This window comes from Trachypithecus francoisi, unplaced genomic scaffold (genome assembly GCF_009764315.1).
Source record: "Trachypithecus francoisi isolate TF-2019V2 unplaced genomic scaffold, Tfra_2.0 Lachesis_group17, whole genome shotgun sequence".
NCBI classification, from domain to species: Eukaryota; Metazoa; Chordata; class Mammalia; order Primates; family Cercopithecidae; genus Trachypithecus; species Trachypithecus francoisi.
In genome coordinates this window covers 107,880,349-107,905,681 of record NW_022681462.1, presented here as the reverse complement: position 1 = coordinate 107,905,681, position 25,333 = coordinate 107,880,349, and the positions used below count along the sequence as shown (strand labels likewise).

General features: G+C 41.0%; 1 long non-coding RNA gene across 7 annotated transcripts in view; it reads left to right on the top strand.

Moving 5' to 3' along the window:
* The window catches only part of LOC117062805, a 38,774-nt gene extending 15,530 nt beyond the window's left edge, over window positions 1-23,244 (top strand). Inside the window, exons 4-6 of one of the 7 annotated variants that reach the window (XR_004428601.1) lie at window positions 1,777-2,233; window positions 18,598-20,013; window positions 20,134-23,244. This is a non-coding gene — a long non-coding RNA (uncharacterized LOC117062805). Of the gene's footprint in view, window positions 1-1,776; window positions 4,579-11,774; window positions 13,004-14,237; window positions 17,362-18,597 lie in introns of those variants that run through there. The other 6 variants (XR_004428603.1, XR_004428602.1, XR_004428604.1 and 3 more) reach the window with 6 other exon arrangements.
* The last annotated feature ends 2,089 nt before the right edge of the window (window positions 23,245-25,333 follow it).

Sequence of the window (25,333 nt, the reverse complement as noted above, 5' to 3'; positions counted from 1 at the left end):
ATGTTTGTTATCCATATGGCCGGGGCTTGTGTTCCAGGAGTGAGATTCAAGTTGCTTAGCATTTCCTAGAAAAGTGTTAGTCTGTTAGAAACAGGCATGAGAAGCCTGGTAATTATATATTGATTACCAGCCCTGCTGATCACATTGGAGGAAAGAAAACACTATCTTCATCTTAAGTGGAATTTCCAAAGCAACCATGAGGAGTTCCTTATTGGAGCCATAAGAGTTTCAGAGATGATACATTTATTCCTAGGAAATGTATCAGACATGCATCTTCCAGCTTCTGTACATTATAAACTATGCAGAAAATGTCCAGTTGACTCAAATTGATGACATGATCATTTTTCATTTTATTACACTGTGACAGCTGTATATATTTCTCTTGTTTGCTTAAAGTTAATTTGATCCAGAAATTATTGGTCAACATAAAGTTTATTTGGGAGATAATTTTATATGTTGATGTTCCTTAATTAATAAATATTTTCAAAACTCAACAAAGGTATTGGCACCTTACATTTTGCATACAAACGTATAGTATGTTTTATAAGTGAAAATAGAAATAGAATATTATGCCAGAAATAAAGAAGCTTTTAAATTATTTCACTATTGATACACCCCTACAAACTGGACTTTTAAACTTTAATGTACTGTCTAGATTTAAGTTGGTAAAGTCTTACATGTTAAAAAATAATTGTGCTTATCAAACATTGATTATGAAACTACTTTCTCCTAAACCTTTTTTTAAATTTGGGAACGTAATTTAATGTTGGTTTATCACATCTGTTGTTTCAAAAATCACATTAGTTTTAGAAAAAAGGGTAATATGAACCAGAAGGAATAAAACTGTAAAGAAAAAATAAAGAGAGAGGGGAGAGAGCCATAAACTGTTGTTCAAATCACTAGTGTGTGCCACCGAATTTACCCAGTTCTCACATGCCTCCAAGGCATTGCCCTCATGACTGTCCTGCCGGCTCATGGGGAAGATCTCTCTCCTTCTCCATGCAACATTTGCCATTTTGGGGAAGTCAGTGTCGTCAGGAATCTAAGGCTATTTTTCTTTCTCAGAGCCTTAACATTTTTCCCCAAGGCCAAAAATATTTTCTACTTTAAATGTCTTAAAATACTCTTCCTATCTTTCCCCATAAAGACCAAATCCCTGAGGGCTGATGTGGCCAGGGATGTAGTAAAGGCTGGCCCTGGAGGGAAGAGGGGACGAGTCTGAGGAACAGAAACTGATTTTAAATCTCAAGGTGCTGAAGCTGGAGCTCCACATGTGACCCCTGGAAGCATGGGTGAGTGAGAAGAAGGTTCCCTCAAAGAGAGGCTGAGCCACAGCTGGGTGACCTCAGTCCTTGGTGAGCAGGCGTCATCTGCCTCTAGCTGGGCCACCAGCCAGTGTCAAATGGCTCCACTTTGGGGAAAGATGGTATCATCTGGAGCCCCCATTATCTCTGCTATCATTTACACAAGCATGTGACATTCACTCAGATGTCACCAAGCACACACAGAGACTGCACTGACTCCGCACAATCAGGACATGTAATTTCAATAAAAATCAAACATCAGGAGATCAAAAATCAAACAAGGCTATCAGACAGACTTGACTTAACAACAATTGATAAATATGCTCAATAAATTATTTGACAAGATGGGAGATGTGTCCCCTATCTTGACATAATGATCATATGTTTACATCATAATAATCATTGACTAATAATGTCCATAGCCTATTTGGGATTCCTTAGTTGCTAACCTGATGTTATTTTTCTGTTCCAGGACCCCATCCGGGATGCCACTGTGTATGCAGTTGTCACATCTCCCTAGACCCCTAGCCGCTGGCAGTTTCTCAGATTTTCCTTGTTTTCAATGATTGGGATAGTTTTGAAGAGTAATGGTCAGGTATGCTGTAGAATTTCTCTCAGTTGGGGTTTTTCTGATGATCCGATTGGGATTATGGAATTTGGGGAAGAAGACCATAGAAGTAAAGTGCTATTTTTATTACACTCTGTCAAGGCACCTTTGGTCAATGACTCATCACTGTAGCACCCGCCTCACCTGGCGGTTGTGGCCTCTGCCAGGTTTCTCCACAGGAAAGTTACTCCCTTGTCCCACTTTCCAGACTCACTGGAGCAAATTCACTATGCATGGCCTTCACTTATGCAGCAGGAGTTACGCTCTCCTCCTTTAAGAGCATGGAGCCTGCCACCTTATTTGGAATTCCTCTGCAAGGGAGGTTTGTCTATTAAATATTTACATATTTACCCATTCGTTCATATCACTATAAACTCATAGATATTTATTTTATAAATTGGATTATGAACCAATGCTGCTTTTTGTTATCATTATTGTTTAGTCATTCCAGTTTCAGTTGCAGGCCAGATCTTTCCTTTGGCTCCTGTGGCCCTGACATGCCCCGGCAATGTGGGCTGTTCATTTTTATTTTTTCAGCAGTTATTAATTTTCTAGCACTACAAAGTGCCCCCAGCTTACCTTGTCTGTTTCCTGTTCTACTCCTAGAATCCACAATTTCTCTGGTGAGCCCTGGTTCCTTTTACTGGAGATTAGCAATTGAAGCAAAGATCTGGGTATTTCATATTATCTTTGAAATTGGGATGTCATTGCTCTAGTGAGTGACAGAGCAGGAATCTACACATGTACATACGTATTTCTATAAATATTTCTTTATGGAATCTATGTTGAGGTCCACATGGGTGTACACTGGTTTCTCCACGCCTAATCCGTGTCCAGATGATCATTCTGGCCTTTCTTCTTTTCTTCTTCCTAAGGTGGACGCTTAGATTATTAATTTTATATCTTGCCTTTTTTATGATGTGCACTTAATGCCATAAATTTCCCTGTTAAGTACTGCTTTCACTACATCCCTCAAATTTTGATAAGTTGTATTTTCAATGTTATCTAGTTCAAAATATTTTAAAATTTCTCTTGAAAGTTCTTTGACTCATGTGTATTTAAGTGTGTACTGTTTAATCTCTAAATATTTGGGTTTTTTCTTTCCATCTATTGTTCTGCTACTGATTTGCAGTCAATTACAGTGTGATCTGGGAACATACTTTATATGCTGTGTATTCTCTGACATTTTTAGGTGTGTTTTACAGTCCAGCATGTTGCCATCTTGGTTAATGTTCCGTGAGTGGGACAATGTGTATTCTACTATTGCCGCATGGAGTATTTTATAAACAGCAATTAGAGCAAGCTGATGGTTCTGTTCAACTATGTCCTTACTGATTTTCTGCCTGCCGTATCTCTTGATTACTGAAGGGGAGGTGTTGAATTTTCCAGCTGTAGTAGTAGATTCGTTTCTCTATCTTTTCAGTCCTGTTGAGTGTTGATTCGTATAACTTGATGCTCTGTTGTTAGGTATGTCCACGTTTACTATTGCTATACTTTACTGAAGAAGTGAACCATATATCATGTAATGCCCCGATCTCTGAACATTTTTTCTTGTTCTGAAGTCACCTTTGTCCTAAGCTAATTTCTCTAGTCCAGTATTATTCTGATTAGTATTAGTATGGATTATCTTTTTCCATCCCCTGTGTATATGTTACATATACCTTTTGAAATTTTTCTACAGTTCTCAAATTCCTATTGTTGTAAAATTTTCAGTCATTTTTATTGTGAAGTTCCTATTGACATATTTTTAAGTCACTGACTCTTGGCAGAATCCATTCCACTGATGAGCCCATCAGCAACATTCATTATTTCCTATTAGAGTGTTTTGATTTGTAGCCTTTCTTTTTCATTCTTTCTTAGCATTTTTATCTCTTTGGTTACATTGTCCAACTAATTTTGAGTATTGCCTTCTTTTACTGTGACAGCCTTTAACATATTATTCATAGTTACTTTAAATACTCTAATACTTCTAAAATCCATGCAATATCTGAGTTCATTTTCATGTTTGTCTCTTTAGACTATTATTTCTTACTTTCTAGCTTATCACATAGTATTTTATTTTGTCAAAAGCCAGATATAATTATCGGATAATAGAAACTGAGGCAAAAATATCTTTACTGTGAGATTCGATGTTAATCTGGCTAGGATTTGGATTGTGTTTATTTGTTTTCTAACTATATATGCCAGATGCTTCATATTTCTCTTGTGCTTTGGTTTTTGTCCCATATTGTCTTGGGGCTTCCCTAGAGACTTCTTCTTAAGTAAAGTATAAGATGTGCACTTCTTTCCATTGTATTCCTCAATTGCCAACATGAGGAATATAAAGTAGTCACCAGTAAACAAAATAGAAACTACCATAAGAGGAAACGATGAATGAGTTTATGTCAATATATTTAAATGTGAATAAAACAATTTCCTAGACAGACATCACACATCAAAATTATACAAGAATAAATAGAAAATTTGAATAGATACCTAGCTCTTAAAGACACAGAAGCTGTCATTAAAACCTTACTGCAGTGTAGACTCATGTGTCAGATGGCTTCATTGATAAATTCTTCCAAACTTTTACTAAATAAATAACCAAGACTATCATTGATGGGCACTTGGGTTGGTTCCAAATCTTTGCTATTGTGAATAGTGCTGCGATAAACATATGTGTGCATGTGTCTTTATAGTAGAATGACTTATAAACCTTTGAGTATATACTCATTAATGGGATTGCTGGCTCAAATGGTATTTCCGGATAAAGAAAAAGTGGCACATATACACCGTGGAATACGATGCAACCATAAAAAAGGATGAGTTCATGTCCTTTGCAGAGACATGGATGAAGCTGGAAACCATCATTCTCAGCAAACCGAGAATTCTCAGCAAAACAAAGACTATATCAATTCTTCATGGTAAAATGAAAAATATAGAATTCATTGTAATAGGTTTTATGATACCAGTATTACCTTGATTCACAAATCTGACAATATGGATTACTGGACAATTTATATCTTAAATGTGGATTCAAATATGACAAACAAATATAAGTAAAATGGGTTCCTTGATATATAAAATAGATAAATACAAAAACTGAGTTTATATTAATGTATTTTATATATTAAGAAAATAAAATAAAAATTATCTAGGTAAATGACAAAAACATTTTTGATAAAATTCAATATTTATTAATTATTTTTAAATACCTTATAAAAATTTGCTATAAAAATTACCTTCTTTTTCTGAAAAATGGTATCACTGGAGCCCAAAACAAATCTTAGATCCAATATTAATATATTAAAAACCTCTATCTTCAGATCATGAATAATAAAAAGATATTTATTATTAACAATTTTAGTCAACATTTTATAGGAGTTTCTTGTCAGTGAAATAAGGCATGTAAATACATGGTAAAATGTTTTAAGTAAAGAAATACATGTATCTTCATTTACAGATAACACATGGTTATAAAAGTAATTTTCTATAAATTATCAAATTTAATAATTTAGGTGAGTTAGGCTTGCTGAATACAATGTCACTAAACAAAAATTATTTTATTTTCTAGCATTTAATATAAAAAATTTTTAATCATGCTATTTACCATAGTATCAAAAGTTATCAAATATCTCGAAAACAATCTGTCTAAATATGTGTAGCACCTCTATACCAAAATTATAAAAAGATTATTGAGAGAAGTGGGTGACAACCTATACAAATGAAAGAACATACCATTTTCTCAAATTGGAGGAAGCAGTATTCTGAGAGTAAAAATTCTCCTTATATTCCAGTTGGCTATTTTTATTTGTGTGTTGATGACAGACATGCTAATATAAGATTATGTAGAAACAGAAAGAAACAAGAATAGCAAAAAATTTTGAGGAAGAGCAAAGATAAGAATATACATTGCCCAATATCAAGATTTATTGGAAAAGTAAGTTCATATGACAGTGTGGCACTAGTGAAAGGGATTAAAAACAGATTGATAAAGAGTCAGGAGAAAAGAAAGCACATGGGGAAACTTCATCTAAAACAAAGCTGGCCATTTCACAATATTTATTCTTTCCATCCATGAGAATGGGATGTATTTCAATTTGTGTCATTTATGATTTCTTTCAGCAGTGTTTTGTAGTTTTCCTTGTAGAGGTCTTTGACCATACTTCCAAAAGCAATCTACAGATTCAATGCAATCCCCATCAAAATACCAACATCATTCTTCACAGAATTAGAAAAAACAATTTTAAAATTCATTTGGTATGAAAAAGAGCCCACAAAGCCAAAGCAAGACTAAGCAAAAAGAACAAATCTGGAGGCATCACACTACCTGATTTCAAACTATACTATAAGGCCATAGTCACCAAAACAACATGGTACTGGTATAAAAATAGGCACACAGACCAATCGAACAGAATAAAGAACCCAGAAATAAACCCACATACTTACAGCCAACTGATCTTTGACAAAGAAAACAAAAACATAAAGTGGGGAAATATAATGACCTGAAACTAAATACAAGACCTGAAACTATAAAAATTCTAGAAGATAACATTGGAAAACCCCTTCTAGACATTGGCTTAGGCAAGGATTTAATGACCAAGAACCCAAAAGTAAATGTAATAAAAACAAAGATAAATAGTTGGGATTTAACTAAAGAACTCTTGCACAGCAAAAGGAACAGTCAGCAGAGTCAACAGACAGCCCACAGAGTGGAATCTTCACAATCTGTACATCTGACAAAGGACTAATATCCAGAATCTACAACGAACTCAACGAAATCAGTAAGAAAAAAACAAACAATTCCATCAAAAAGTGGGCTATTGGCTGGGCACAGTAGCTCATGCCTGTAATCCTAGCACTTTGGGAGGCCAAGGCAGGTGGATCATTTGAGTTCAGGAGTTTGAGACCAGCCTGGCCAACATAGTGAAACCCCGTCTCTACTAAAAATACAAAAAAATTAGCCAGATGCAGTGGGGTGTGCCTGTAGTCCCAGGTACTCGGGAGGCTGAGACAGGAGAATCACTTGAACCCAGGAGGTGGAAGTTGCAGTGAGCTGAGATCGCACCACTGCACTCCAGCAGCTTGGGCGACAGAGCAAGATTCCGTCTCAAAAAAAAAAAAAAAAAAAAAAAAGTGGGCTATTAGAGAAATCCAAATCAAAACCACAATGAGATACCACCTCACATCAGGTAGAATGGTGATCATTACGATCATTAAAAAGATAGGAATCAACAGATGCTGGCAAGAATGTGGAGAAATAGAAATGCTTGTACACTGTTGGTGGGAGTGTAAATTAGTTCAACCATTGTGAAAGACAGTGTGGCAATTCCTCAAGGATCTAGAACCAGAAATACTACTTGACCCAGCAATCTCATTACTGAGTATATACCCAAAGGATTATAAATCATTCTAATATAAAGACACATGCACACATATGTTTACCGCAGCACTATCCACAATAGCAAAGACTTGGAACCAACCCAAATGTCCATCAATGATAGACTGGATAAAGAAAATGTGATACATATACACCATGGAATACTATGCAGCCATAAAAAAGGATGAGTTCATGTCTTTTGCAGGGACATAGACGAATCTGGAAGCCATTATCATCAGCAAACTAACACAGGAACAGAAAACCAAACACTGCATGTTCTCACTCATAAGTGTGAGTTGAACAGTGAGAACACATGGACACAGGGAAGGAACATCACACACCAGGGTCTGTCAGCAGGTGGGAGGCACGGGGAGGGAGAGCATTAGGACAAATATCTAATGCATGCAGGGCTTAAAACCTAGATGACAGGTTGATAGGTGCAACAAACCACCATGGCACATGTATACCTATCTAACAAATGTGCACGTTCTGCACATGTATCCCAGAACTTAAAGTAAAATAAAAAATAAATACATAAATGAGTCAGTTCTGAAATTCTGAAAAATACAAAAGTGGACTAAGGAAATGAATAGACAATTCTCAAAGGAAGATGTACAAATGGCCAACAAACATATGAAAAAATGCTCAACATCACTAATGATCAGGGAAATGTAAATCAAAATTACAATGTGATACCACCTTACTCCTGCAAGAATGGACTTAATCAAAAAATTAAAACACAGTAGATATGGGCATGGATGTGGTGATTAGGAAACACCTCTACACTGCTGGTGGGAATGTAAAATAGTACAGCCACTATGGTAAACAGTGTGGAGATTCCTTAAATAACTAAAAGTAGAACTACCATTTGATCCAGCATCCCATTACTAGATATCTACCCAGACGAAAAGAAGTTATTATATCAAAAATATACTTGCATACACATTTTATAGCAGCACAATTTGCAATTGGAAAATCTTGGAACCAACCCAAATGGCCATCAATCAATGTGTGGATAAAGAAACTGCACTATATATATGTGTGTATATATATATATGATGGAATACTATTCAGTGATAAAAAGGAAAGACTTAATGGGATCTGCAGCAACCTGGATGAGATCAAAGACTATTATTGTAAGTGAAGTGACACAAGAATGGAAAACTAAACATCATATGTTCTCATTGATATGTGGGAACTAAGCTATGAGGTCTCAAAGGCATAAGAATGATACAATGAACTTTGGAGACCTGGGGGGAAAGAATGGGAAGGGGATGAGGGATAAAAGACTACAAATAGAGTGCAGTGCATACTGCTCATGTTATGGGTGCACCAAAATCTCACAAACCACCACTAAAAAACTTACTTACATAACCAAATACCACCTGTACCCCAAGAATCTATGGAAAAATAAAATAAAATTAAATAAATTAAATAAATAAAACAAAGCTGGCACTGTGCAACGAAAAAGGAAAGGCTTTTGGGTGAGTGGTGCTAGATCAAATGGAAGTACACAGTGAAATAAATAAAATATAGATGGATTGTAGATCTAAATGTGAGATGTAAAACTATCGCACTACCAGAAGATAATGAAATATACTCTCCTATGTTATTAGAGTAGGAGGGAAAAATCTTAAATGGATTAAAAGGCTTTGGCTATAAAGAAAAAGGAACTTGTATTGATCAAAGACCTCGCTAAGTTTGTTTGTTTAAAAAGTCACCGATGACAAGAAAACATTTGCAATACCCATGACTATCAAGGGAATCATTACAGTAATAATAATATTTATAAATTAATAAAGAAAAGTGTCAATAAAAGGGCAAAGATCATGAACAGGCAACTCACCAAAGGATGTCTCCAAATAACCAATGAATAAATGAAAAGTTGTTCAATCCCATTGACCGTTAGGAGAATGACAATTGAAACAATATAAAACAAAATTACATTCCACCAGAAATGCTCTATTAATATTGTTGACCACACGAAGTGCAGGTGAGGGTGTGAGCAGCTTGCACTATCAAAGCCTGCTGCTGAGAGCGTCAGTTGGGTCACTTCTCTGTGAAACTCTGCCATTCTCTCTTGAATCCCAACATACACGTATCACCCAGAGTTTCTACTACTAGGTGGATACCCAACCAATAGTCATACACACAGAGAAAGCTTTTGGTATGAGGTGGCATTAAAGTGAAATTGCAGTAATTATTCCCTGTGGTTTGAGGTTGAGAGAATAAACACTTACAGAAAAGAGCTGTATTTCCCTGAAACCAAGCAAGGATTCCAGCTGACTTGATATAGAGTGAGAACCAACGCAAGAGAGCGCAGTGACCACGGAGAGCATGTAGGAGGCCTGCGTGAAGATCTGCGGGTGGCAGTGGCGGGAGGTGGGCAGCGAAATGTAAAATCGGTTTGGGGGATTTCCTGGCTTCCTTGCTTCTGCCTTTATCACTTCACTCCCAAATCTTCTCTAAGGTCTTGAGGCCCCCACGGTCATCACGCAGTTATGACACTCAGCTGACTCCACCGTGCAGGGGCACTCAGCTTTCTGATGAAGCCGCCTCCTTCCCTACTCCTGGTTTTGTGGTATTTACTTCCCAGGCCTTCTCCCACCTTCCAGGCCCTCTGTTTGCTTACCCAGCACACAGGGCTTACTTGGTCAGAACTGGAACTTCTCAGCACTCCCTCTAGTACCTTTTTCCTCCTGGGACTTTCTTCTCTGGTGACCTCATCCAGGCCCTTCTCTTCAATTACCACCTTGGTGCACAGATTTGTATCTTCAATCAGACCTCTGCTGTGCAGCCCAGGGGCGGCGTATGCACCTGGTGGTCTCACAGCCACTCAGCTCTTGGTCCCCACCCTCAACCCACAGACTTGGGTGAGTCTCCGTGAGCCCCTCTCAATGCCAGGGCCACTGTCCACCACACTGTGCAAACCTTAGCACTTCACAGCATGCAGTTACTGTATTTATAACTTGTTCATTTGTTTTTTTTGTTTAATTCTGTCTTTACTGGACTGTAAATGCTGTTATTGTTGGACTTATTCTGACTTGGCCAATATTGTATCCCTGGGATGTAGCAGGCATTCAGCAGAGTTGCTGAATAACTAAATCAATAAGTAGATAATAAATCATGAGTTAATTGATTTTTCCCATCATGACAATGGCAGAATGTATTTCCCCTTGTTCAGAAAGTTGGGCTCTGCAGGCTTCATCCCATGGATGTAATCTTCTCCCCTCCTTCTCCTGGGGTCACTGTGGTGACTTCTGCTTGCTCTGCCTCGCCGAAATGCACCCCTGAAAGTCACTCCCATTGCTGTGGAAGCCTCCTGTCCAGCTCTGGTCTCCTGATCACTTGGCCGTGTTCTAGAATGTACAGCTCCTATCTACTGATTTCTAATTCACTACCAGGATAATTTTCGTCTTGTTCTTCCATCGTCACTGTCAACAATTAAAATCAGTTATTTTTCCATGCAGAAAATATAAATTTTCTTACATTTTATTTATCATTATTTTTACATTAGCTCTTTCATGCTACTACATTTTTACTTTTTCAAAACATATTTAGAAGAAAATTTGAGGAGATAGATACTTTCTGAACTTAATCGTACCCATAGGTTTTCTTTTCTCGACAGAGTGAAGGATCATTTAATTTCTCTGGCTCTTTCAATGGGCTTGCTGAGAAATTTATAAACTGATAGTGGAATTTCTTAAAGACATTCTAGATAACAAGGGAAACATCATGTTTAATGTGGCAGGAATTCAGCCCCTGAAACATTGTTTAACAAATCACCAGCTGAATCTTATCATAGAAAAACAGATTTATTTTTCAGACAGTTTTGAGAGGTATCTAAAATTCAATATGTGTGCTGAACCTTCTAATGCTTTTGAAGGAGTCTGCCTGCTGAAAAGCTAAATAGCATCAGACTTAAAAGCGTGTTTCTCCTGACATCAGGATGTCGGCTGATACTAGCCAGAATGAAATGTACTCTTTTCCTCCATTTTCAGTCTATCGGCAAGACTTGAGAAAACCACAGTGACCTTTCTGCCTTCAGCTACCTCCCTTTGTCCTGTCTCTTTGCAATCACATATTTTTTTTCCAATATGTGATTCCAATAATTACATCTTCAGTGCTGCTGAAGCAATTTGACAAATAGTAATTACAATGTTCATTTCATAAGGATAGTTTGGCATCATGATTTCTAATGATAAATACAACACAAAGTTTCTAAAATGCTGATGAAAACATAAAATCTAAGGCTATTTCATGCCAGATAACTAGAGCATTAATCATCCAGTTAAAGATATGTGTGTGCATAGATACATATGCTTAAGGTGTGCGTCCTTCAACAGGCCCAAATATTTACGTGCCTGTATTACAAGCTGTTCATTCATGGATCACAGAATGCTCAATTCTTGAAAACTTGTGGTGGAAAGGACATCAGTTAAACTCATTCTGACCTGGCTTTGAATCTCATTTTTGCAGCTTATGGGCTTCTGTTATCTTGTAGGAACAATGAGAGTCCTCCGGGGAAGATCTTCCTCGTCTGGATCCCCTACGCAGAGCCTGTATGACCCTGAGTGGGTGGGTGCACACACGCGTCTCACATGCAAACGAGTCCATGAAGGAAAAGCCTGGACCGAGCTCCGAGTCCTGCCTGGGAGCTGCTCCTGGCTTCCGGACCAGGCAGGAATCTCCAAGCCTCCTCCTGGGTGATGGGGAGAGGCCAGTCAGCGTCTGCTAACTGCAAATCACGGGTGGGAACGACCACAGTTTCAGATCCCAGAACGGGGTTTTCTTAGCAGCGCCTAGCACAGTGCCGAAAGCCAAGTCGAGGTGATGAGCCTCGGGCGGGGGTTTGAGGGGAGACGGTGCAGGGAACCCACAGTACCAGACGGGGCCATGTCCCCTGAGCAAAGCCTGGAACGGAGACAGCAGCTCTGGCCTGGCGCAGCCCGTGGCCGAGCCCCGCTGGAGAGATACGGGGCTGTGTGTCGCGGCTCTGGACGGAAATCCCTCTTTCCTCCCTCCTGGCTGGGTCTTTCTTCCAGACGGCGCTGGGCCTGCTGCTGTGTCATCTCACGTGAGTGGCAGTGTCTGTTCGGGAGGCGTCTTCATGTTCGTCCTTCCTGTCAGCCCTGAGCATTCCTTTACCATCCGCAGATTCCATGCTGTATTTTTATACACACAGTCGTGTAAAATACACACATCGCCCATTTTAACAATTCTGAAGTGCACTGTTCAGTGACAATATGCACATTCACGCTGTGGTGCCGCGGACACCTCTTCCGTCTTCAGAACGTTCCACCTTCTCCCCCGGAAACGCCGCACCCGTTAAACGATAGCGCCCCCTGCCGCCCCGCAGCCCGGAAGCCCTCGCTTTACCTTCCGTCTCTGGAAACTTCACTGCTGTAGATTCCTCGCAGACGTGAAATCCTGCAGCGTTTGTCTTTTTGTGACTTGGCATAATGTTTTCCATGTTTTTGGGTTGAATCCATGTGGAAGCAGGTGCCAGCATCCCTGCTTTTTAAGGCTGGATAACATTTCACCATCTGTGTGCCCCACACCGTGTTTACTCGTTCATCCAGCGATGGCTTCTGGGCTGATTCCACGTTTCCACTATTCTGCGTGGTGCTGCCAGGAGCAGTGGTGCACAGATCCCTCCTATCTGAATCCCAGTCTTCAGTTTTCCTTTCTGTTTGTTGGAATATAGCGAGAAGTGGAATCGCTGGTCATATGGTAATTCTATTTAGTTTTTTGAGGAGTCTTCACACAGTTCTCCCCAGTGACCACACTATATTATATTCCTCTCCATACAGTTCTCCACAGTGACCAACTATATTATATTCCTCTCCATACCCTTCTCCACAGTGACCACACTGTATTATATTCCTCTCCATACAGTTCTCCACAGTGACCATACTGTATTATATTCCTCTCCATACAGTTCTCCACAGTGACCAACTATATTATATTCCTCTCCATACAGTTCTCCATAGTGACCAACTATATTATATTCCTCTCCATACAGTTCTCCACAGTGACCACACTGTATTATATTCCTCTCCATACAGTTCTCCATAGTGAACACACTATATTATATTCCTCTCCATACAGTTCTCCATAGTGAACACACTGTATTATATTCCTCTCCATACAGTTCTCCATAGTGACCGTGCTATATTATATTCCTCTCTATACAGTTCTCCACAGTGACCAACTATATTATATTCCTCTCCATACAGTTCTCCATAGTGAACACACTATATTTCTCTCCATACAGTTCTCCACAGTGACCAACTATATTATATTCCTCTCCATACAGTTCTCCACAGTGACCACACTATGTTATATTCCTCTCCATACATTTCCCTACAGTGACCATGCTATATTATATTCCTCTCCATACAGTTCTCCATAGTGAACACACTATGTTATATTCCTCTCCATACAGTTCTCCACAGTGACCACACTGTATTATATTCCTCTCCATACAGGTCTCTACAGTGACCACACTGTATTATATTCCTCTCCATACAGTTCTCCACAGTGACCAACTATATTATATTCCTCTCCATACAGTTCTCCATAGTGAACACACTATGTTATATTTCTCTTCATACAGTTCCCTACAGTGACCAACTATATTATATTCCTCTCCATACAGTTCCCTACAGTGACCAACTATATTATATTCCTCTCCATACAGTTCTCTACAGTGACTACACTATATTATATTCCTCTTCACACAGTTCCCTTAGTGACTGCACTGTATTATGTTTCTGCCATGAATGCTTAATAATCCTGATTCCTCCACAACCCAACAAATGCTTGTCATTTTATGTTTTCTCTGTACGTTTTTAAACATTAGCTGTCTTACTGGGTATGAAAATTGTGTGTGTGTGTGTGTGTGTGTGTGTGTGTAAAGTATATTTATATCATATTTTCATTGCTTTTTTTCCTACCCTAATAGATTGAAGCTCAAATTCAAGAATCATCTCCATGTGTACCTGCCATAGACCAAATGTGTCCCCGCCATAGACCAAATGTGTCCCCCAAATCCACAGTTGGAAACCTAATGGTCAAAGTGATGGTATTGGGAGGTGGGACATTTGGGAGGTGATTAGGTTTTGCAGGTGGAGCCTCATGAATCATCATGATAAGATTAGTGCCCTTATGAAACGGACGCAGAGAGTACCCCGTCTCTTCTGCTATGTGAGGACACAGGAAAAAAGGCACTGTCCGGAAACCAGAAAGCGGCCCTCACCCGACAGCAGATCCCCCACCGCCTCGATCTCGAACCTCCGGCCTCCAGAACTGGGAGAACAGGCCACCTTGTTTATGGAATTTTCTTAGAGAAGCTCAAATTCACTAAGACAGTGTTCTCACACATTGCTTATGCATTAGCCCAAGGACTGGCACTTAATGTACATTTTGCTAAATGACCTGACATAAAATGGAAGGCAAATTTATCCTGTGATGACTTAGGTGTACTGAGAATATAAAGACCTGTTATTCTGATGAAAGTAGTCAAAGTAATATACCTTTTACATGTGATGATGTAAGCATTTATGACAAAAAATTTCAAGAACATGAGAGTAGAGAGTAGCATAGTGAACTCCTTTGTGTCTAACTCCAGCTTCAGCAACTATCAGCTTGTGTCCAGGGTGGTTGTATCTACATTTTCACAGCCCCAAAAGGATATTTTGGGGCCAAGGAAGAGAGACCTCCTTCCGTGGTTAGCTGAGTGTTTTTGTAATATTGAATTTCGTCAAATGTTTTTTCTACATCAAGATTATTATTTTCTTCTTTTTTTAATGTAATGTGTTACATTCATCGATTTTCTGAGGCTGAACCTCACTTGCATTTCTGGCATCTATCACACTTGTGCAGGGTGTATAATCCCTTTAACATGTTGAACTTGGATTGCTGCCTTTGTTGTTGTAGAGTTTATGAGTATTTACATTAAGAGACACTGGTTGGCAGTTTTATTTTCCTGTTGTATCTTGTCTTGCTTTGGTGTTGGTGTAATGATGGCTTCACAAGATGGGTTAGGAAGTGTTCTCTCCTTGAGTGTGTTTTGGAAGGAGAGTACTTTGTTTTGAGGATTGGTATTATTTCAGTGATTTCTAGAACTAGCCAATAAAGCCATCTGGTCCTGGCCTTTTGCTTATTGAGGAATTTTTGAAGACTGAATCGATTTGTTTACTCCTTACAGGTCTGTTCAGATTTTTATTTCTTCTTGAGTGGGGCTTGGTAATTTCTGTCCCCAGGACTCTTTCTATTTCCCAAGGTCACCTAATTTGTTGGCATACAACTATTTCCAGCATTCTCTTATGATCCTTTCAACATCTGTAAGGGTGGTAGTAATATACCCACTTTTATTTCTGAATTTGGCTATTTACACCATCTCTCCTTTTTTAGTCAACAAGTTAAGGGTTTGACAGTTTTGTTTATTCAAAAAAATGTAGTGTTTGGTTTTGTTGATTCTATTTTTTTTTTCTCTCATCTACTATGATGATCAGCATTGTAACCTTCAGCATCTCCACACCTCTGGTAACTTTGGGTTTAGTTTGCTCTTCTTTTGCTAGTAAGGTTAGGCTACCAACTGAGATCTTTTTTTTTTTTTGCTTTAGGCCTTTTTACCTATAAATCTCCCTTTGAAGGTTGCTTTCTTTTCAGATCATACGTTTTAGTAAACTTTGGTTTTGTTTGCATTTATCTCAAAGTATTTTCTAATTTCCCTTGCAATTTTTTTTCTTTTACAAATTAGTTGCTGAGGAGTGTGTTGCTTAATTTTTATATGTTTGTAAATTTCTTCATTCTATTGGTGATCAGAGAAAAGGCTCTGTATGAATTCAATCTTTTCACATTTGTCGAGGCTTGTCTCAGACTAACATCTGTTCTATGCTGGAGAATGTTCCGTGTGCACTTGAGATGAATGTCGGTTCTGCTGCTGGTGGGTGGAGTTTTCTGTGGGCTGCTTCTAGGTCATTATCACTCCTCTGAATATTGTTCTTGTCATTACTGAAGTGAACGTTGACATTTTTATGAGCTCTCCTTTCCATTCTGTCAATGTTTTCTTCATATAGTGTGGGGTTTTTCTGTTTGATGTATATTTGCTTTTAATTTTTCTATCTTCGAGATCAATAAGCCCTTTTATCAATTATTCTTCATCTCTAGTGACCCTTTTTGACTTAAGTCCTGGTGTGGCCCCCCAACTCTTTCCCGGTATCTTCCTGCAGGATGGCTTCTCCACCATCCCCCTCACCCTACCTATTCCTTTGGCTCTAAAGCAAATCTTGTGATTATTAGGTCATTTAAAAAATTTTGCCAGGTTTGTACCTTAGCCAGTGAGTTTCTTGCTTCTATGTTTAAAGTAATTAACGACAAGAAGGATCTTCTGCCATTTTTCTATTTGTTTTCATGTCTTCTTTGTTGTTCATGATTCCCCTTATACAGCCTTATTTTTGTATTTGATTGACATACTCTACTCCTTTGATCCTTGACTAATTTCCCATCTGTATACACTTTTTAGTTATTTTCCTTATATTTACCTTTGACATTACAATTAACATTCTAATCTTACAGCAATCTATTTTGAATTGATCCAGCATAGCTTCAGGAGCAGATAGACTCTGCTCCTACACAGCTCTACAGCCTGATGTTACTGTCACAAAGGATGCCCTTGTGTGGTGCATCCCCTCCCCGGTTTTAGTAATAGCTGGACAGGCAAGATCATGGCGGAAAGAGGTATATGTGTAAATGGTGCCGGCTCCAGATAATTCTTGCTTTGTATTCTGAAACCTAATTCCAGAGAAACATTTTTACAAAGCATCGCATGGCTTTGGGTTTCGATGGAGCCACGTCTAGTTCATCTCCACACTCTGGGCACCTGTATCACCAGGGGTCCAGAATGGACAGCTGCTTCTCTAGTCTCTAAAACTCTCACCTATGCTTTTCAAGTTATGTAGGAAAGAAAAGAGGGAGTTACAAACAAAAATACAATGATGCTGGCCTTTTTTTTTTTTTTGAGACCTGAGTCTTACTCTCTTGCCCAGGCTGGAGTGCAGTGGTGCAATCTCGGCTCACTGCAACCTACAACCTCTGAGTTTAAGTGATTCTCCTGCCTCAGCCTCCCAAGTAGCTGGGATTCCAGGCGCCTGCCACCAATTCCAGCTAATTTTTGTATTTTTAGTAGAGACGGGGTTTCACCATCTTGGCCAGGCTGGTCTTGAACTCCTGACCTCAAGATCCACCTGCCTTGGCCTCCCAAAGTGCTGGGATTACAGGCGTGAGCCACTGTGCCCGGCCAATGCTGGCTTTTATATTTACCAATATGATTACTTTACCAATGTTATCTTTTTTGTATGGGTTTGAGCTACTCATTTATTTTTTAGCAATTTGGAAGAAACTTGCAACACACAGGATAAAATAGATTTTGTTACTGACACAAAATCTCTAAAATGTTAGTGTCTTTAAAAATAAATTTGCTCTGTCTCTTACTACATGTGCGCCGTGGGTCAGGAGGAGGCTCTGTGCATTTCCCTCGTCAGGGCAGCGGGCTGTGGAATGACATACCATTGGATGAAACGCTCTGTGGATTTGCACTGTGTAACATGGCAGCCTCAAGCCACATATGGCTCTGAGCGTTTGACCTGTGGCAAATGCAACCGAGAAACAGAATGTTTAATTCTATTTCATTTTAATGTGGCTGGTTTCTCCCATACTGGACTGCAAAGGTCTAGAACGTGTCTGGTGTCTTGATGAGACAAAGAACTCGGCTCTTGCTGGTTTCTTCCCAGCCATGACAGAGTTCACTTTTCACTAAGGCAAGTCACATGCCCTTGTACAACCTCCAGGGGGCAGAAGAGTGCAGTTTTAACAGGTGCCCAGAAGGAGAACCAGAAGCATTGCTGGACATCAATGATTCTGCAAAGCTGAGAATAAACCCCAGATTGCTTAGGGGAAACCAGCTGGGTAGTGGTTTAATGATTGGAGGAGCATGGTGCAGGCAGTAAGTGAACACAGTACCAGGGGAATTTGTAGAGAAGAAATGAGGACCCAGGGTGTGAAATTGTTCAAGGCCAAAGACAGGTGGTTGGTCTCTTTTAACACTTCATCCCCCAGGGCCTGCCTGCATGCTTAAGGGACCCTGGTTGCACGGCTGTGCAGGTAGCCCGAGCTGCCCAAGCCTCACTCTGTCACAGAGGCAGGCCCGTCAGGTGTGTTCCATCTCCCACACGGCCTTGTCCCTGTGGAGTGGCTAAGAGAATTACCTGAGACTGGGTAATTTATAAGAAAAAATATTTATTTAACTCACTGTTCTGTAGGTTGAGAAGTTCAAGGGCCTGGTCTTTGCTCCCTGCGAGCTTCTGAGCTGGGTAACCTGGTGGAGAAGGTCAGAGAAGTGAACAGATGCAGAGAGGACCAACCAGAAGCAGCAGCTGCACCTTATAACAACAGCTCTAGCGGGAGCCAGTCCAGTCCAGTCTCTGAGAGTGAAACCACACTCACTACCTCACAAAGAGGGATTCAGCCCCAGGACGTGAACACCTCCCACCAGGCCCCACCTCCAAACACCAACACACCGAGGATCACGTTTCACATGGAACTTGGTGGAGACGGCTAACAACATCCAAACCACAGTCAGCTTCCTCACCTCCTGCAATGCATCCTTGGCTGAGTTTACTCAGTATACCCGGGATGCTCATGTCCACTCACCAGATCTTCCATCTCAGGCACCCTCATCTTCCAGACGCAGCTGCTGTGGTCCTCATGTCCACCCACCAGATGTGCTTCCATCCCATACACCCTCACCTTTCAGATGCAGCTGGAAGTATATGAGTCATAATAAATAAACTCAATGTAACCTTGCCTCTTATTACATCAAACGCCTGAGTTGGTGGTGTGAGTTGCCTAATACTGGCTTTGAATCCCAGCACCACTGCTTTTTCACTTGACCCCACGTGAGTTCCTTAAGCTCCTGTGTGGCTTCAGGCAAAGCTTCTGGCCTTCGTGGGTCTTGGTTGGCACATTTGTGAGCCGAGTAAAATATATTATAAACTATTAATCCGCAGGGAACCATGGTCATGGTGATTATTTTAACTTTTATTTCAAAACACGATTAAGAAATACATAATTTTCCTTTAATTGTTTGTATCTTTTCAACTTACTTAGATTTATTCTCTATTAACTAGTTTGTGTTACTATTGTAATAATCAATAATTAGAAAAATAACCTAACCCTCACTGATTACTCGTGGGATTCAGGAACCCGATGAGTTCCCTGAGAATCACCTTGCTGTAGGGACTGAGCGGAGTTTCCCTGTTACTGAGCCCGGCCACTAGGTGGTGGAGGACCACTTCACTTTAGCTTTCTTGTCTTTCAGTACTAAAAAGGCTTGCAAGGATTATGCACCTTTTCTCCCACCCCTCCTTCCTTGAATGGTGAATTTCTATAACATTTGTTTACTGTCCTTTTAATAATTGTTGACCCTTTCTGTGCTTTCATTTAACCTCAAGTCTAGATTATTCAAATTGACTCATTTGGTAAAAATACACTGGGTGTCTATCAGGTAGCAACAGCTTAATGGGATCCCCTGTGAAGTGGTCAAGTGCTGAAGCTGTGAAAACTGGGGCCGGCGGATCGTGTGGGGACTGCCGCTGTGATCACTTTTAGGGCAGCGTCAGCAGAAGTGTGTGCGTTTGCAGGCAGATCTATGCTGTTTCAAATGTGGTGACACCAAGGTACAGTGCGGGGGACACGTGGCAGGGTTGGGGTGTGGAGGGAGCTTGTTCATCCTTCTTGGAAACCATGACATGGGGAAGGGGATTTAGGCCTCCTCGTTCCACACCCCTCCTTTCGAGAGACCAAGGCAGCCCTTTGATCAAGGTCACATGGTTCCTTAGAGGCAGCTAAGAAGTAGTTTCAGGAGGAGCTCTCCGCATCTTTTTAGAGACAAATCTCCTCCGTGGGAGGCTCTCTGAAGGGCCATGGTGTGCGGGGCCAGCGAGGCTGACTTCGTGACTGGACCCCCACAGAACAGCCACAGTCACAGGGATGGGACAGCTACACAGAGGTCAGCAAGCCCCGGGGATGAGGGGAGGAGGAGGGGAGGCCTTGGGGGTGGAAGGGGTTCCTGCAGAACATTGTTCTAGGTGGGGCCTGAAATAACTCCTTCTACAGACGAAGAGGTGACAGGTGTGGGACAGAGGGTGGAAGGGGCAGACCATCCCAAGAAGACACATGCCAGGACACTGAGGCAGCTGCTGGGGTGGGTGCGTTGGGTGGCGGAGGGGCAGCAGGCGCTGGTCATCGAGATGAGGCTGGGGATTAAACAGTGGCTCTGTCACAAAGGCCTTCTAGGCAATCCTTGCAAGTGTGATTTCTTTTTTTCAAAAGGCAGTGGAAAAACTTATTTGCGATCCTAAATCTTGGTCTATTCTTTGGTTTCGAAGTTTGGAGACTTGCCAGAATACTGATTCATTACCAGCAGTAGACTCAGGGATATGTCGTGGGAATGCTTGTGCCTTTATGTAAGTTACCTTTATTTCTTCAGGAAAATGAAGTGAATATGAACTTCATTAAATTTTTGCCAAAGGTCTTTTGCCAAAAAAAGCTTTTCTCCTTGAAAAGAGTCATAGATGTTTGCTTGAAAAGCATGTGTGCATTGATTGATTATCTATAGATTAGACTGGATTTTTCAGCCTCATTTATTATATTGGTTATGTCACAAGGTCATACTGCCTTGAATATTATTTTGCCACAACAATACGAAGGGGCAAGACAAGGAAGAGGAGGAGGAGGAGGAAGAGAAAGAAGAGGCGTCAACATCAACCCCCTGGGTGTCAGCTGGTGAACGTCATCGCATGGTTGGACATTAAATATGAGCCCTTTAGAAAACGTGGGAGACATAATTCCATTATTAATACCCATGTGGGTGGGCCAAGTAAGTGACCCACATGTGATACTGGAAACTGGGAAATGGAAGATGAAAAGAGCTTGTGCTGGGGAGAGAGGAACAGTGTCTCCATAATCAGAATGCTTCAGGGGCTGTCATGCTGGAACGTAAATTAGCACACGATTTTGATAGAAGACATTTTGAATGCAGTAGAAAAGCTTCAGCATGGTTCCCACCATGTACCCAGCAATTTAACAACCAGGCACTCTACCAAAAGAATAAGCATGCCAACTAAGCAACATAACGAGACCCTGTTTTACAAAAACTAAGAAAAAATTAGGCAGGCATGGTGGCGTGCACCTCTTGTCCCAGCTTCTCAGAAGGCTGAGGCGGGAGGATCGCTTGAACCCAGGAGGTCGAGGCTGCAGTGAGTTGTGATCACACTGCTGCACTCCAGCCTGGCTGACAGAGTGAGATCTTGCCTCAAAGAAAAAAAAAGAAAAAGAAAAAGAAAAAAGCATGCACGGTGAGATTTTGTAACAGAGGTGACAATTGATCGAGTATTTAGAGAAAAATATTGGAATGAAATATTAGAAATAACCTAAATATTCAAGAACAGGCAATTATCAAAAGTGTTATGGCATATGCATAAAATGGAATACTTTGAAATCATTATGTATTATGATGGGAGAAATACGAAAACTTAATGAAATATAGTTCTCGTGCCCTAATTGTTGTATATGTCACCACTCTATGGCAATACATGAAGGATGTCTTATTTTTTATTTTTATTTTTCCATATATTGAAGTATGATCTACACAAAGCAATGACCACAAATCTCAAACATGAAGCTCAATGGACTTTCCCCACGTGTACAGCTGTGTGCACACTACCTGGGTATAGGCATTGAACACACATACCACAAAGGCTGATCCCTGCTCCCTCCTGGCCAGCAGCCCTGGGAGCAAACATCACCACAACCTGTTCTGAAGATTCATTTCACTTCTATTTTGAATTTCATATGAATATGTATCTTTGTTATCATATGTATTATCTTGCTTCTGGCTTCTGTCAAGGAACATTATAGCTGTGAGATTCATATTTTTGCAGCATAGTTTATTATATTTTCTGTTGCAACACGGTATTCCACTGTGCAACATATTTATCCGTTTAACTACAGCTGAACATTTAGATTCTTTCTAGTTTTTTAGCTCTTATCAATAAAATTGCTATAGACATTTTTGTGTCTGTATTTTGGTGGGCATAGCAGTCATTTATACTGGTAGTAGTGGAATTGCTAACTCACAACTGTGTGTGTGTGTGTGTACATGTTTCTCTGTTGTAGATATCACCAAACACTTTCCCAAAGTGGTTGCACCACTTTCTATGCCCATGGATGGTGCAAAGCTGCTTATGTATTTATGAGCTACGTGGACATCTCTTTCATAACACACATGCGCACAGACATCGCCTTGCTTTCTCACTCTCGTATGTCTTTTCATAAATAAAAGTAAGCTTTTAATCAAGTTCGACTTATTCATTCCTTCATTTATTGTCGCCATTTTTGGAGGATGCAATTATTTGTATTTTTGAAATTTTGATATATCAAACTTATGGAAATGTTGTAAGAATATTTTTAAAACTGTCGATAATGTGTTACCCAGACACACCAACTGCTACATTTTGCCCCATCACATTATCTGTCTATCATCTATCTAATATCTATCTATCATCTATTGATCATCTATCATCTATCTGTCTATCGTCTATCTATCATCTATCTACCTACCTAATCATCTCTCTTACCATCTATCTATCATCTATCTAATGATCTATCAACCTAATCATCTACCTATCATCTATCTATCTATCTTTTTCTGATCCATTTGAGACTAAGTTGTGGACATAGTGGTTCTTTAATTTTTACATACTTCATTGTGTATTTTCTGACAGCCTAAGCACAGCTATCACTATTGGAAATATAATTGTAATGCAATACTATGATCTAATCCACTATCTGTATACTAAATTAAGTACTATATTATCTAGTGCACAATTTATTAATACACAACAATATCCTTGACAGCTTCTCTTTTCAGAGTCCTGGAACAAGACCTGGGGCACGACCTGCTGCACGTGTGGTTGCACCTGCCGTCCGCCGTGTGGTCGCACCTGCCGTCCGCCGTGTGGTTGCACCTGCCGTCCTCTCTCACATGGAGCAGCTCCTCGGGAGGTCTTTATCTCTCTTACCTCGACACCCTCCGAGTTCAGCCCAGTGATTTCTTCCAGCCCCTCAGTCTGGGTTTGTCTGACGCCTCCTCGACGTCCCATCCAGGTGTAGTCTGTGCAGCAGCAGCACCGCCGAAGCCCCAGTGGCCTCTCCAGGCTTCCTGTTAATACCCCGTGCAGATGAGGCCGTCCTGCCTCCATGCTGAGGCTGACTTTGATCACGTGGTCAAGGGGCTGTTGGCCAGTTTTCTCCACCGAAGTTAGAACCTTTCCTTTTGTAACTAATATGTAAGTAACTCGTGGGAAGACACTTTTTGTCCTGTTTCTCTTCATTCACGATTTTCTAAGCTCACCACCCATTCCTTCTATATTTATTTGCTATCATTCTGCTGTGAGTGAAAATTTTTCATTTATTTAATCAGTCACTCATTAACACCATTTATTTATTTGTTTCAATCATGTCAGTATAGACTTATAGAGTCTTTTTTGTTTTTCCTTTTTGCAGCGACAGGTCTGGCTGGGTGCCCAGGCTGGCCTCAAACTCCTGGGCTCAGGGGATCCTCTGGCCTCTGCGTTGCTACCACACCAGGCTAAACTCATGGATTTTTATCATGTTAATTATCACAATACTTTACTACGGTCACTCAGTTTGGCTGTAAAACGCTCCCAGCTCTGGCTGGTGGGAGCCTCTTTGAGCTGCTTAAGTGTCTCCGAACATGCACCAGCGTTCTCTGAAGACTTCCTCACTCTCTAAGGCGTTGAGGCTCCCCGGCAGTGGTCTTGGGCTCAGCTCTTTCTCCAGGGACGCTGGTTCTTGTCAGGGGAGAATGAGATTTGGAAACCAAGCTCTGGACCGTGGGTAAGCTCGTTGCTCCTGGGCCCTCTCAGCGGGCAGAGCCAGATGATACGTGCTTAGGAGGCTGAAACTTCTCCGAAGTGACGTAGTCCATGCATGTCCATGCCCTCCCCGGCAATCATAGACAGACCATTCTCCTCAAGATACTTCCCACGTGTTAAGCAAGATGGCTTCAGAATTGCTAACTCACTCCCCTGCACAAAGCAGGTGACTGGTGTTCAGCCCTTGTTCCGTTGTGGAGACAGAATTTACACACAGTGAGATGCTCAGTGCTTCTGTGCTTGACTCAGTGACTTTGGCAATGTGGCCACCGAGGAACCCACATTCCCATCAAGACACAGAGCATTTCTCTCACCTGAGAAAGTCCCACTTGGGACACTTTTATTCCTATTTTATTTTATTTTTTTGTTGAGATGGAGTCTCGCTCTGTCGCCCAGGCTGGAGTGCAGTGGCCGGATCTCAGCTCACTGCAGGCTCCACCTCCCGGGTTCCCGCCATTCTCCTGCCTCAGCCTCCCGAGTAGCTGGGACTACAGGCGCCCGCCACCTCGCCCGGCTAGTTTTTTGTATTTTTAGTAGAGACGGGGTTTCACCATATTAGCCAGGATGGTCTCGATCTCCTGACCTCGTGATCCGCCCGTCTCGGCCTCCCAAAGTGCTGGGATTACAGGCTTGAGCCACCGCGCCTGGCCGACACTTTTATTCCTAATGAACAAGTGTTTGTAGTTCTAGTGGCCACCGATCTGACAGCCAGAGTTTACCGACGCCGAGCTCCCCACGTCCTGTTGGGTGCATCCCTGGGGGCAGGTGTCAGATGAGGCCACTGCCCACCTGCCCCAGAGGTCACTGAGCGTCTCCGCCTTTCAGTTTTTCCTCCCCAGTTCCCATTTGCCTGGTCTCTTTCCGGAGCTCCACTTTGTGAAAATTCACAGATGCTGCTGCTCTACAAGAGAATATGGAGGGCTAGAAGCCGCCACGGGAGCTTCCGGGGTCCACACATCAGAGCCTTGCCCAGCCTACCACGTGGGAAGAAGGGTCTTCTCCCCAAACCTGTGTCCTGCATCTCCATCCACGTCTCTCT